General features: G+C 47.9%; 1 long non-coding RNA gene across 1 annotated transcript in view; it reads right to left on the bottom strand.

Moving 5' to 3' along the window:
- Positions 1–1,161: 1,161 nt before the first annotated feature.
- LOC134969885 (uncharacterized) overlaps positions 1,162–14,073 on the bottom strand; it is a 175,060-nt gene continuing 162,148 nt past the window's right edge. Inside the window, exon 5 of the long non-coding RNA XR_010189544.1 lies at positions 1,162–1,505. This is a non-coding gene — a long non-coding RNA (uncharacterized LOC134969885). The remainder of the gene's footprint in view (positions 1,506–14,073) is intronic.

Here is a 14,073-nt window from a genome sequence, read left to right as displayed (position 1 = left end):
TGCAGCCGGACAGTTATATATATTATATAATGACGGACCTGCTGGACACTGTCTGTCAGCAGAATGAGTTTTTTATAGAATAAAAAAAAAAACACCACACAAGTGAAGTCACACGACGAGTGTTTAACTTTTTCAGGCAATCACAATATAGTATACTACTAACTATACTGGTGGTCAGTGTGGTCAGGTCACTGGTCAGTCACACTGGCAGTGGCACTCCTGCAGCAAAAGTGTGCACTGTTTAATTTTAATATAATATGTACTCCTGGCTCCTGCTATAACCTATAACTGGCACTGCAGTGCTCCCCAGTCTCCCCCACAATTATAAGCTGTGTGAGCTGAGCACAGTCAGATATATAATATATACATAGATGATGCAGCACACTGGGCTGAGCAGTGCACACAGATATGGTATGTGACTGTCTTGTACTCCTGGCTCCTGCTATAACCTATAACTGGCACTGCAGTGCTCCCCAGTCTCCCCCACAATTATAAGCTGTGTGAGCTGAGCACAGTCAGATATATAATATATACATAGATGATGCAGCACACTGGGCTGAGCAGTGCACACAGATATGGTATGTGACTGAGTCACTGTGTGTATCGTTTTTTTCAGGCAGAGAACGGATATATTAAATAAAACTGCACTGTCTGGTGGTCACTGTGGTCAGTCACTAGTAAACTCTGCACTCTCTTCTACAGTACTCCTAAGCTCCAGTAAATCAGGTCAATCTCTCTCTCTCTCTCTCTCCTAATCTAAATCACTGTACTCCCTAACAGCTGCTCCCCGTCCCCAATCCTCCCCACAATTATAACTAAGTCACTCAGTCTTTACTCTTTTCTACTATAACGGAGAGGACGCCAGCCACGTCCTCTCCCTATCAATCTCAATGCACGTGTGAAAATGGCGGCGACGCGCGGCTCCTTATATAGAATCCGAGTCTCGCGAGAATCCGACAGCGTCATGATGACGTTCGGGCGCGCTCGGGTTAACCGAGCAAGGCGGGAAGATCCGAGTCGCTCGGACCCGTGAAAAAAAACATGAAGTTCGTGCGGGTTCGGATTCAGAGAAACCGAACCCGCTCATCTCTAATTTTTATTCCTTGTTTTGTCTAAATATATATTTTATTTATAAAGCCTCCTAACAATTGGCCACGAAAAAAACAACAGCCTAGCTAATTAACGTTATGTCCCTATCAAGCGCCACGTCTAAGGCATAGAAAATAACCGTGTATCCCATGCGTTTGTCAGGAAATACAAATTCGACCTTTTCGTTTACAGTACCTACAGGACGTTCCAGTTCATCTGTATTTGTTTTGTAGGGCCGGAGCGTTTCCTTACATTTGCTCTTGATGGATTTGCCCTGATCTTTCTGTTTGGTTTTACAGGTAAATAGCTCTTGGAAATGAGCTGAAATCTGTTTCCATTTGATGTAAGTGCACTCTTCCTGTACCCCACGAGCCGACTGATTGCAGAATTCACTTTCCATCTGTAATTTTATATATCTGCAACAAGAAAACAGAGAATCGCAGAGACCTGTGTTGGTTGGAAAGAGCAAGTTAAACAAAGTTTTAGGTGCATAAAGACGATCACAAAACTACGTAATGAAGTAACGGCCCAATAAACGTATAAACAGAAATAACCTTCAGTCCCATTTAGGGCGTGTTACAGCTGTATCGCTTGCTACTTGTAGCAGGGTACTCTTGCACCCTTTGTCAGCCCCGCCCCCCCTGCCACCAGCACATGTGATGTCATGATGTCACGGTCAGAGGGAGTTGTGACCAGGACGCTGAGCACCAGGTGGCTCTCCTGGCTGCAGGGTGCTGTACTATACCTGGTGCAAGCCAAATTCAGGTGCCACTAAGGCGCTACCCCTTCGACCTCGTGCGGTGATGCCGTTCCCACACTCATCTTGCTCCTGCCTTCTTACTTGTTACATATAACTCAAATAAATATGGTTAAGGGAGCTATAGAGTCTTGCTGAAGGTCAGAGACCAATGATGGAGGGTTACCCGGAAACTTTCACAGGAGAGTAATCGTGTAGCGCCGGGATAATAACACACACTGTATCCCCTTTAACATGAATCAGCCATTCATTAAGTAAGAGTATTAATGAGTATGTAATGAGGCCACAAACTGGCAGGATCAAGCTCAGTGTGACACATCATGTGACACAAGCTAGCTTCTTATTGGCCCTGGATGCTCACATGACATGAGAGGGATTGTTGGAATATATGTGTGTACAGGTGGCGGTGGTATGGCAGAGTGTATGTACACACCTGCGGAAGTCCTGAGACAACGAACAGCCCAGTATTTAACCACTGGAGTCGTGATGGGACAGTACAGCCGTACACACACACACTGGTCATAGCGGAGCCTGCGTGGGGCATACGGCTCACCAGCCAGTGACTGTATGAGGGTAGTGTGGTGCAGTGTCTCTGGAAGGTTGTATAAGGCAGATGGCAGGTCTCCCGGAAAGTACTATGTTCGGCGGCCATCTTGGTTAGGGAGTGAAGCCTCCCAGTAGGGGCCAGTATAGAGTATGTGAAGTAGGGCTCTCTTTCTTCAACAGGAATTGTCATCAACTGGTTCACCATCGATGGTCTCCATTCATGGTGCCATTGGTGCTTTACAAGGATAGCAAAAAAATGTTGTTATAGACTGGAAACAATCGATGGTTTACATCAACAATGTCCATCCCTTTTTGTGAGACATGGCGGGCCAATCAGGAAAGGGAGGGCGAGAGCTATGCTGCGGGAGGGGTCGTAAAGGGTAGGGGTGTTGTTAAAATACTCACCACGATCCGTAGGTGTTCTGAGCATCAGGATGCAGCTGTTGGCATTATAACTATCGGGATTACAATACCATCACCCCTGCCATTAATACCAAAACCATCTACCATTGGTGGCTAACTATCGATGATCATCCCTATATCATTAGTATTATATGCTCTTCGGCTATTCCACCAGTTACTTCCACGGAGGATAAGACGGGAAGGACTGTTTATAGCTGATTAAACAATGATACGTGCATTTATTGACCATTGCGGTATGGCCATTACTCAGGCTGCGCAACGGATATCAGATTCTTCAAAACCGCACAGCAGGAGCACTTTATAATTCTGAGCAAAAAGACGCAACTGCAAAATATCAGGGATTCGCATTTTATTTATTATTTATTAACAGTTTCTTATATTGCGCAGCATATTCCGTTGCGCTTTACAACTGGAAACAACAGTGATAAAACAAAACTGGGTAATAACAGACAGTCATAGAGGTCGGAGGGCCCTGCTCGCAAGCTTATAATCTATTTTGCATGGTCTGTACAGTAATCATGCCTTAGTTACAGTATGTCGCTAATTCCTGGAGAAATGAGCTCGGCATACACTTTACAACTCCAGTCGCACTTTATTGATTGGTTGTGTGTTAATCACAACCAATGATACTGCACGTCTGATGCTTTCATGGAGTTCTGCAGATTCCGCTGACTCACCTCCTATAAAACTCATTTACTCTTAAATCTCGCTCTTTCCCTAAACATCCTGATGATTGCAGCAATTACAGTATCTTCTCTTTCATTCCAAACCTAATTTCCACCTGGTACCTGCGTCTGATGTATGACACCCCCTACACCCTCCTAGGCCGCTTGATTTGGGAGCATTGCCTGGTGGTAGTGTGTGCAATACTGGATCTGCAGAGACGCTCTGCGCGTGAGTAATGCAGACAGAGGGAGAATGGCCGCACTGGGTAGTAAATCACAGCATGTGAAACATAAAAGGCCGTTATGTTATTGATAGTGGATTTAGGTCCAGTACTGTACGGCCGTAATGAGCCATTAGACTGAAGCTGGAATACTGGTGATAGCGCAAGGCATTGTTTTATCTCCAGATATATTATACAGGATGGCACGGCGTTCGTGTTATTATTGGGCTGTACTAGAGCATTTATTGCCAGATAAGCGGTGTAGAACCCTGGCAAATCATGGCTTTAGTATTTATAATATGTATGGACTCAAAAGGGACAGAAATTGCAGCATTTATACTTAGGTTTTACCATATATTAACACAAAATTCTAAACTATATATTCCTTTAGAAAAACAGGTATAGGGCAGTATTTGCAGGCTATCTCCCGAAAATACCTGGAGAGATCTGCTGACATCCCCCATTTTTATCGCAGAAGCAGCCCCCCTAAGGGTTCAATGTGGGCTGCTAAAATCATGATTCTCCGGAATACGGAACGTTTTGGAACTGTTCAGATGAGCTAGAAAAGGTACAGAGGCGGGCGACCAAACTAATTAAGGGCATGGAGACGCTGGAATACGAGGAAAGGCTTGCAGGACTAGGCTTCTTTACACTGGAAAAGAGGAGACTAAGAGGGGACATGATGAACATCTACAAATACATAAGGGGACAATACACAGAGCTTGCGCGGGACCTGTTTTTGGTCAGATCAACACATAGGACTCGTGGACACTCGCTCAGGTTAGAGGAGATTCCGCACAATACGGTGTAAATGCTTTTTCACGGTAAGGACGTTACGTGTTTGGAATTCCCTGCCTGAGGGAGTTGTATGGCGGACTCAGTCAACACCTTTAAGAATGGGTTAGATAAATTCCTAATGTATAAGGATATCCAGGGTTACGGTGCATAGTCACGCACTATAGTTACTATAAAAAGAGGGATAAAACGCGACGGCTGACATCAGCATCAGCCAAAATTTTAGACCTTTACTCCAGCATAGGAGACCACAAATAGGTTGAACTCAATGGACACACGTCTTTTTTCAACCATAGATACTATGTTACTACGTTACTATTAGCCTTTGTAGTCTATGGGCTACAGTTAAGAAAACTTTCAGGGAGAAGCATCCGTAGGCAGGGCCGGATCTAGACTTTGTGGCGCCACGGGCGAAAAATAGGGGTGTGGCTTCATGGAGAAGGGGCGTGGTAAGTTATGCCCCCTGTAGAGTTGTGCCCCCAGTAGAGTTGTGCCCCCTAGTTGCGCCGTGGCCCCAGTACTGTGCCCCCTTGTAGAGTTGTGCCCCCTAGTTGCACCTCTTAAAAAACAAAAATAAATTAATACTTACAATCCCCGCTCCTGCTTCCCGACCGCTGCTGCCCTCTGTCTCAGGCCGCCGGCGCCACTCCTTTGATCTATGGGAGAGACGCCATGACGTGACTGGACAGGATACCTGATGACTGCATAGTCATACTTGCCGACTTTTAGGCTGCTCTTTCTGGGAGAGAGCAGCGAGGTCGGCTCAGCAGGGGGGTGGCCCGTGGGCAGTAACATAACGTGCAGAGGGGGGCGGACCAGAGGCGGAACAGGGGCGTGGTGGAGGCGGAATGGGCGTGGCTGCGGTATCGCGGCACATAAGCCACGCCCCCACTGTGTAATGCCGCTATTACCGGCATTATACAGCAGGGGGCATGGCTATGATGACGCGATTCAACAAAAAACGCGTCATCGCCTGCCAGGACCGCCCATTTCACTCGCTAAGTGGGCGGCCGGGCAGGGGGAATCCCTGAAATTGGGAGACTTGCCTGCTCTTCCGGGGGGCCGGGAGGGTCACCCGATTTTTGGAAGCCTCCCGGCCATTCCGGGAGAGTAGGCTAGTACGTGCATAGTGCCACTTCTCCTATCCTGTATACTGGGATATCTGACAACTGCATATTACCTCTTCTCCTGTCCTGTATACGGGATATCTGACAACTGCGTAATACCACTTCTCCAGTCCTGTATATTGGCATATCTGAAAACTGCATAGTGCCACTTCTCCTATCCTGTATACGGGATATCTGAGAACTGCATAGTACCACTTCTCCTGTCCAGAGGCGTATCTAGCACGGGGCGAGCAGGGCACGTGCCCTGGGCGCCATGGCAGCCCCAACAGAGGGGGGCGCCACCGGCACCTGCACGGCCCACTCGCCCCATGCTTCAGGGATTCCGCCGGCGCTACCCGCGGCGCTTTCCCTGTCTCCCCGGCTGCTGTGCCTGTCACAATAGACAGGCAGCGGCAGCCAGGAGCCTCCCCCTACTCCCCCCTGCAAAGTGACTGTGTGTACGTGATCGCGACCGCGGAGGTGCGCGCATGCGCGACCTCGGGGGGGCGTGCGGCCCCTGAACAGCAGTGAGTGCAGGTGAGCGGGAAGTGGGTGCGGGACATTGTGTGTGTGTGTGTGTGTGTGTGTGTTAAGTGTGTGTGTGTTAATTGTGTGTGTGTCGGACAGTGTGCGTGTGTGTTGTGTGTGGGACAGTGCGTGTGTGTTAATTGTGTGTGTGTGGGACAGTGTGAGTGTGTTAATTGTGTGTGTGGGACAGTTTGAGTGTGTGTAAATTGTGTGTGTGTGTGGGACAGTGTGCGTGTGTTAATTGTGTGTGTGTGGGACAGTGTGTGTGTGTGTGTGTGACAGTGTGAGTGTGTTAATTGTGTGTGTGGGACAGTGCGTTTTTGTTAATTGTGTGTGTGTGTGTGTGACAGTGTGAGTGTGTTAATTGTGTGTGTGGGACAGTTTTGAGTGCGTGTTAATTGTGTGTGTATGGGACAGTGTGCGTGTGTGTTAATTGTGTATGTGTGGGACAGTGTGAGTGTGTTAATTGTGTGTGTGTGTGGGACAGTGTGAGTGTGTTAATTGTGTGTGTGTGGGACAGTTTGAGTGTGTGTTAATTGTGTGTGTGTGGGACAGTGTGCGTGTGTGTTAATTGTGTGTGTGTGGGACAGTGTGTGTGTGTTAAGTGTGTGTGTGTGGGACAGTGTGAGTGTGTTAATTGTGTGTGTGTGGGACAGTGCGTGTTTGTTAATTGTGTGTGTGAGACAGTGTGCGTGTGTGTTATTTGTGTGTGTGGGACAGTGTGCGTGTGTGTTATTTGTGTGTGTGGGACAGTGTGCGTGCGTGTGTGTTAATTGTGTTTGGGACAGTGTGCGTGTGTTAATTGTCCCGGCGGTTATTGGCGTCTGTAGTGTGCGCCCCGTCCTCCTCCGCTGCCGCTGACAGGAGCAGCGGTGTGCGGCTCTCCCCCTCCTCCGCCGGCTCCGTCCTACCGTCGTGGCCCTGCAGTGTGTGCCGGTCTCCCCAGCAGCAGCAGCAGCAGCAGGTTAGTCTCTCCCCCCCCCCCCCTCTCTCTCTCTCTCTCTCTCTCTCTCCTCCTGTGGATTGCAGTTTGTAAGTATCATTTTAATTTTTACAGGTACCCCTATTGAATTCTACTGGACAAGTGGACGTGACCGGCGTGGGATGTAGGTAAGTAATCTGTCTCTCATTTTTACAGGTACCCCTATTGAATTCTACTGGACAAGTGGACGTGACCGGCGTGGGATGTAGGTAAGTAATCTGTCTCTTATTTTTACAGGTACCCCTATTGGATTCTACTGGACAAGTGGACGTGACCGGCGTGGGATGTAGGTAAGTAATCTGTCTCTCATTTTTACAGATTCCCCTACTGGATTCTACATGACAAGTGGACGTGACCAGCGTGGGATGTAGGTAAGTAATCTGTCTCTTATTTTTACAGGTACCCCTATTGGATTCTACTGGACAAGTGGACGTGACCGGCGTGGGATGTAGGTAAGTAATCTGTCTCTCATTTTTACAGGTACCCCTATTGAATTCTACTGGACAAGTGGACGTGACCAGCGTGGGATGTAGGTAAGTAATCTGTCTCTTATTTTTACAGGTGCCCCTATTGGATTCTACTGGACAAGTGGACGTGACCGGCGTGGGATGTAGGTAAGTAATCTGTCTCTCATTTTTACAGGTACCCCTATTGGATTCTACTAGACAAGTGGACGTGACCGGCGTGGGATGTAGGTAAGTAATCTGTCTCTCATTTTTACAGGTACCCCTATTGAATTCTACTGGACAAGTGGACGTGACCAGCGTGGGATGTAGGTAAGTAATCTGTCTCTTATTTTTACAGGTGCCCCTATTGGATTCTACTGGACAAGTGGACGTGACCGGCGTGGGATGTAGGTAAGTAATCTGTCTCTCATTTTTACAGATTCCCCTACTGGATTCTACTGGACAAGTGGACGTGACCGGCGTGGGATGTAGGTAAGTAATCTGTCTCTCATTTTTACAGATTCCCCTACTGGATTCTACTGGACAAGTGGACGTGACCAGCGTGGGATGTAGGTAAGTAATCTGTCTCTCATTTTTACAGGTACCCCTATTGAATTCTACTGGACAAGTGGACGTGACCAGCGTGGGATGTAGGTAAGTAATCTGTCTCTCATTTTTACAGATTCCCCTACTGGATTCTACTGGACAAGTGGACGTGACCAGCGTGGGATGTAGGTAAGTAATCTGTCTCTCATTTTTACAGGTACCCCTATTGGATTCTACTGGACAAGTGGACGTGATCGGCGTGGGATGTAGGTAAGTAATCTGTCTCTCATTTTTACAGTTAACGCTATTGGATTCTACTGGACAAGTGGACGTGACCAGCGTGGGATGTAGGTAAGTAATCTGTCTCTCATTTTTACAGGTACCCCTATTGGATTCTACTGGACAAGTGGACGTGATCGGCGTGGGATGTAGGTAAGTAATCTGTCTCTCATTTTTACAGTTAACGCTATTGGATTCTACTGGACAAGTGGACGTGACCGGCGTGGGATGTAGGTAAGTAATCTGTCTCTCATTTTTACAGATTCCCCTACTGGATTCTACTGGACAAGTGGACGTGACCAGCGTGGGATGTAGGTAAGTAATCTGTCTCTCATTTTTACAGGTACCCCTATTGAATTCTACTGGACAAGTGGACGTGACCAGCGTGGGATGTAGGTAAGTAATCTGTCTCTCATTTTTACAGGTACCCCTATTGGATTCTACTGGACAAGTGGACGTGACCGGCGTGGGATGTAGGTAAGTAATCTGTCTCTCATTTTTACAGATTCCCCTACTGGATTCTACTGGACAAGTGGACGTGACCAGCGTGGGATGTAGGTAAGTAATCTGTCTCTCATTTTTACAGGTACCCCTATTGGATTCTACTGGACAAGTGGACGTGACCAGCGTGGGATGTAGGTAAGTAATCTGTCTCTCATTTTTACAGGTACCCCTATTGGATTCTACTGGACAAGTGGACGTGACTGGCGTGGGATGTAGGTAAGTAATCTGTCTCTCATTTTTACAGGTACCCCTATTGAATTCTACTGGACAAGTGGACGTGACCAGCGTGGGATGTAGGTAAGTAATCTGTCTCTCATTTTTACAGGTACCCCTATTGGATTCTACTGGACAAGTGGACGTGATCGGCGTGGGATGTAGGTAAGTAATCTGTCTCTCATTTTTACAGGTAACGCTATTGGATTCTACTGGACAAGTGGACGTGACCGGCGTGGGATGTAGGTAAGTAATCTGTCTCTCATTTTTACAGGTACCCCTATTGGATTCTACTGGACAAGTGGACGTGACCGGCGTGGGATGTAGGTAAGTAATCTGTCTCTCATTTTTACAGATTCCCCTACTGGATTCTACTGGACAAGTGGACGTGACCAGCGTGGGATGTAGGTAAGTAATCTGTCTCTCATTTTTACAGGTACCCCTATTGAATTCTACTGGACAAGTGGACGTGACCAGCGTGGGATGTAGGTAAGTAATCTGTCTCTCATTTTTACAGGTACCCCTATTGGATTCTACTGGACAAGTGGACGTGACCGGCGTGGGATGTAGGTAAGTAATCTGTCTCTCATTTTTACAGATTCCCCTACTGGATTCTACTGGACAAGTGGACGTGACCGGCGTGGGATGTAGGTAAGTAATGTGTCTCTCATTTTTACAGCTACCCCTATTGGATTCTACTGGACAAGTGGACGTGACCAGCGTGGGATATAGGTAAGTATGTGTGAGTGTGTCAGTGTGCTTTAATAAATTTTTACTGTCACGGTGTGTGAGTTGTGTTTTTATTTGGGTATTTTTTCTGTTGTAGAACTACAGGTACCGGCGGGCCCGTTATTTCCCTGCATGTTGGTACTTGAGGTTCTCCAAGTACCAGCAAGCGGGGGAGGCTTTCTGGGCCTTGTAGTTCCACAACAAAAAACAATATTCTTTTTTTACTTACATGGCTATCAGCCTCCTATCCACAGCCCACGGATGGGGGGGACAGCCTCGGGCTTCACCCCTGGCCCTTGGGTGCCTGGAGGGGGGGGTGACCCCTTGATTTAAGGGGTCCCCACTCCTCCAGGGAACCCCGGCCAGTGGTGACTAGTTGGGGGGGTAATGCCACGGCCGCAGGGACCTACATAAATGTGTCCCCCGGCTGTGGCATTATGTCCCTGGCTAGTGGAGCCCGGTGCTGGTTTAAAAAATACGGGGGACCCCTACATCTTTTGTCCCCCGTATTTTTGGAACCAGGACCGGACTAAGAGCCCGATGCTGGTTGTCTAAATACGGGGAACCCCTGTCCAATTTTTTCCCAGTATTTAAACAACCAGGACCGGCTCAAAGAGCCCGAGGCTGGTTATACTTAGGAGGGGGACCTCACGCAGTTTTTTTTTTACATTTTTAACCCATTCAGACCCTTCTCCATTAAGTTAATGGAAACCCTGGACAACAAAATTGCATTCATGTCCTCCTCCCACTCCCTTCCCAGTCCCAAACACTGATTATTATTTTTTTTCTATAAAAATGTACAATATATCACAAGTATGATGAGCAGGCATGCAGCGGGCATTGGCGACTTTGGACTGAGTTGCAAATTAGTGGCGGAGGGCTGGGTCAGTTGATGGTGGGCGAGTTTGTAAGCCATTGGTGGTGGCAGCGGGCATCGGCTCAGAGGCAGTGGCGGGCATTGGCTCGGTGGCGGTAGGGGTCATCGGCAGGATTCGGCGGACATTATGGCTGTAGTGCCTCACCGCACGCCACTGACCTCACCGCACGCCACTGGTGTGTGGGACAGTGTGCGTGTGTGTTAATTGTGTGTGTGGGACAGTGTGAGTGTGTGTTAATTGTGTGTGTGTGGAACAGTGTCAGTGTGTGTAAATTTTTGCAGTCCAGTGTGTGTGTGGGGGAGAGGAAAGTATGAGAATGTGTGTGTGTAGTCTGAGTGGGTGTGTGTAGGATTTGGGGGTGGCCAGTCTGTGTGTGTGTAATCAGTGTGTGTGGGATGTACTAATGGCCATTTACCGAAGAGAGATATGTATTAAACCACGGGCACTGAGATGCCCTTCTCGCTCACCATCCAGCTGGGTGGGTGAGCCGGGCGGGTGGAAAGCCAGCAGCAGGGGCAGCATGCCGGATATCAGCAGCCGAGGGTGGGGGCTGTAATGCACATGCGGAGCCCAAAGCCGGAGATCAGCAGCATGCTGACCGGCAATAAGCAGCTTCTGCTTCCGCGTTCAACATGCTGCTGATCTCCGGCTTTGGGCTACGCAGGGTTCGGGGGATGGGTGTCCTCTGCCGGTGTACTGCAGCTCCGGGGGTGCGGGCTCCGGAGGCTTTCAGCACTGTTGAATATCCAGCTGCCTCAAGTATGTACAGCCCGCACCCTCTGCTGCTGATATCCGGCATGCTGCTGCTGGCTGTCCCCCCGCCCGGCTCGGCCACACAGCTGTATGGTGAGAAGGGCATCTCAGTTCCTGAGGTTTAACACATATGCCTCAGAAAATGGCCTCTGCGGTAAACGATACTAATGCTTACCGTGACAGTAACAGCGGGGAGGAAGGCGCACATCGGGATCCTGCAGCATGAAACAAGAACCCCTTCGGAGCGCAGCAGACCACACTGAAAAGGGTGCATACCTGGTGCGGTGCTGTGCATCCCGGGTGGTGCCGAAGATGTGGAGTGTCGGAGGTGGCAGAAGCGCCGCAGCTTGGGGTGAGAAACCGCTGCAGCCCTTCCGCTGCTAAACTCTGCAATTAGTCTATTAAGGGGGTGGGCTCCCCTCATCATAGTGCCCCACAGGCCATGTTAATTCTGGGTGTAGGATCCCCTAACTCTATAATGGGAATTTTGGCTCATATCATGTGCTGTAACGTGAATTTTGGCTAATACCGTGTGCTATAATGTGAATTTCGGCTCATACTATGTGGGGTAATGTGAATTTTGGCTCATTCCGTGTGCTGTAATGTGAATTTCGGCTCATACCGTGTGCTGTAATGTGAATTTCGGCTCATACCATGTGGGGAAATGTGAATTTTGGCTCATACCATGTGGAGTAATGTGAATTTTGGCTCATACCGTGTGCTATAGTGTGAATTTCGGCTCATACTATGTGGGGTAATGTGAATTTTGGCTCATTCCGTGTGCTGTAATGTGAATTTCGGCTCATACCGTGTGCTGTAATGTGAATTTCGGCTCATACCATGTGGGGAAATGTGAATTTTGGCTCATACCATGTGGAGTAATGTGAGTTTTGGCTCATACCGTGTGCTATAATGTGAATTTCGGCTCATACCGTGTGCTATAATGTGAATTTTGGCTCATACCATGTGGGGTAATGTGAATTTCGGCTCATACTGTGTGCTATAATGTGAATTTCGGCTCATGCCGTGTGGGGCAATGTGAATTTCGGCTCATACTGTGTGCTATAATGTGAATTTCGGCTCATACCGTGTGCTATAATGTGAAAGGGGCACCAGTACTAGATAGTATAAGGGGTCCTACTACACTGAAGGACACGCCCCTTTTGAGTGACCGCGCCCCTTTTCCGGAGCGCGCGCGCCTTAGGCGCGCGCATAATTGCTATCTGCACTCTTTCATTCCGCCTTCAAAAATTCAACTTCGACCACTGCACCTACATACACATACATACACACACACCCTGACATCTTTATATGCAGTGACACCGGTGGCGTCTGCACATACTTTCCTTTTGTATTTTTTTTTTTATTATCATTTTATTAATTTATTATTTTTATTAAGAAAAAATTATTATTATTTTTTTTTGGGGGGGGGGGGGGGGGGGGGAACGCCATTATTGATCTTGCCCTGGGCTCCAAAAACCCTAGTTACGCCTCTGCTCCTGTCCTGTATACAGGATATCTGATGACTGCATAGTGCCACTTCTCCTATCCTGTATACTGGGATATCTTACAACTGCATAGTACCACTTCTGCTGTCCTGTATACAGGATATCTGATGACTGCATAGTGCCACTTCTCCTGTCCTGCTGTATACTGTGATATCTGATAACTGCATAGTACTACTTCTCCTGTGCTGAATACTGGGATATCTGATGACTGCATAGTTCCACTTCTCCTGTGCTGAATACTGGGATATCTGATGACTGCATAGTTCCACTTCTCCTGTGCTGAATACTGGGATATCTGATAACTGCATAGTACCACTTCTCCTGTGCTGAATACTGGGATATCTGATAACTGCATAGTACCACTTCTCCTGTGCTGAATACTGGGATATGATAACTAGTGATGTGCACCAGAAATTTTTTGGGTTTTGTGTTTTGGTTTTGGGTTCGGTTCCGCGGCCGTGTTTTGGATTCGGACGCGTTTTGGCAAAACCTCACCGACATTTTTTTGTCGGATTCGGGTGTGTTTTGGATTCGGGTGTTTTTTTCAAAACCCCCCTAAAAAACAGCTTAAATCATAGAATTTGGGGGTCATTTTGATCCCATAGTAATATTAACCTCAATAACCATAATTTCCACTCATTTCCAGTCTATTCTGAACACCTCACACCTCACAATATTATTTTTAGTCCTAAAATTTTGCACCGAGGTCGCTGGATGGCTAAGCTAAGCGACACAAGTGGCCGACACAAACACCTGGCCCATCTAGGAGTGGCACTGCAGTGTCAGGCAGGATGGCACTTCAAAAAAATAGTCCCCAAACAGCACATGATGCAAAGAAAAAAAGAGGCGCACCAAGGTCGCTGTGTGACTAGGCTAAGCGACACAAGTGGCCGACACAAACACCTGGCCCATCTAGGAGTGGCACTGCAGTGTCAGGCAGGATGGCCCTTCAAAAAAATAGTCCCCAAACAGCACATGATGCAAAGAAAAAAAGAGGCGCACCAAGGTCGCTGTGTGACTAAGCTAAGCGACACAAGTGGCCGACACAAACACCTGGCCCATCTAGGAGTGGCACTGCAGTGTCAGGCAGGATGGCCCTTCAAAA

This window comes from Pseudophryne corroboree, chromosome 11 (genome assembly GCF_028390025.1).
Source record: "Pseudophryne corroboree isolate aPseCor3 chromosome 11, aPseCor3.hap2, whole genome shotgun sequence".
Classification (NCBI taxonomy): domain Eukaryota; kingdom Metazoa; phylum Chordata; class Amphibia; order Anura; family Myobatrachidae; genus Pseudophryne; species Pseudophryne corroboree.
Note: the sequence above shows the minus strand (reverse complement) of the source record. Positions and strands in the feature narration are given on the sequence as shown.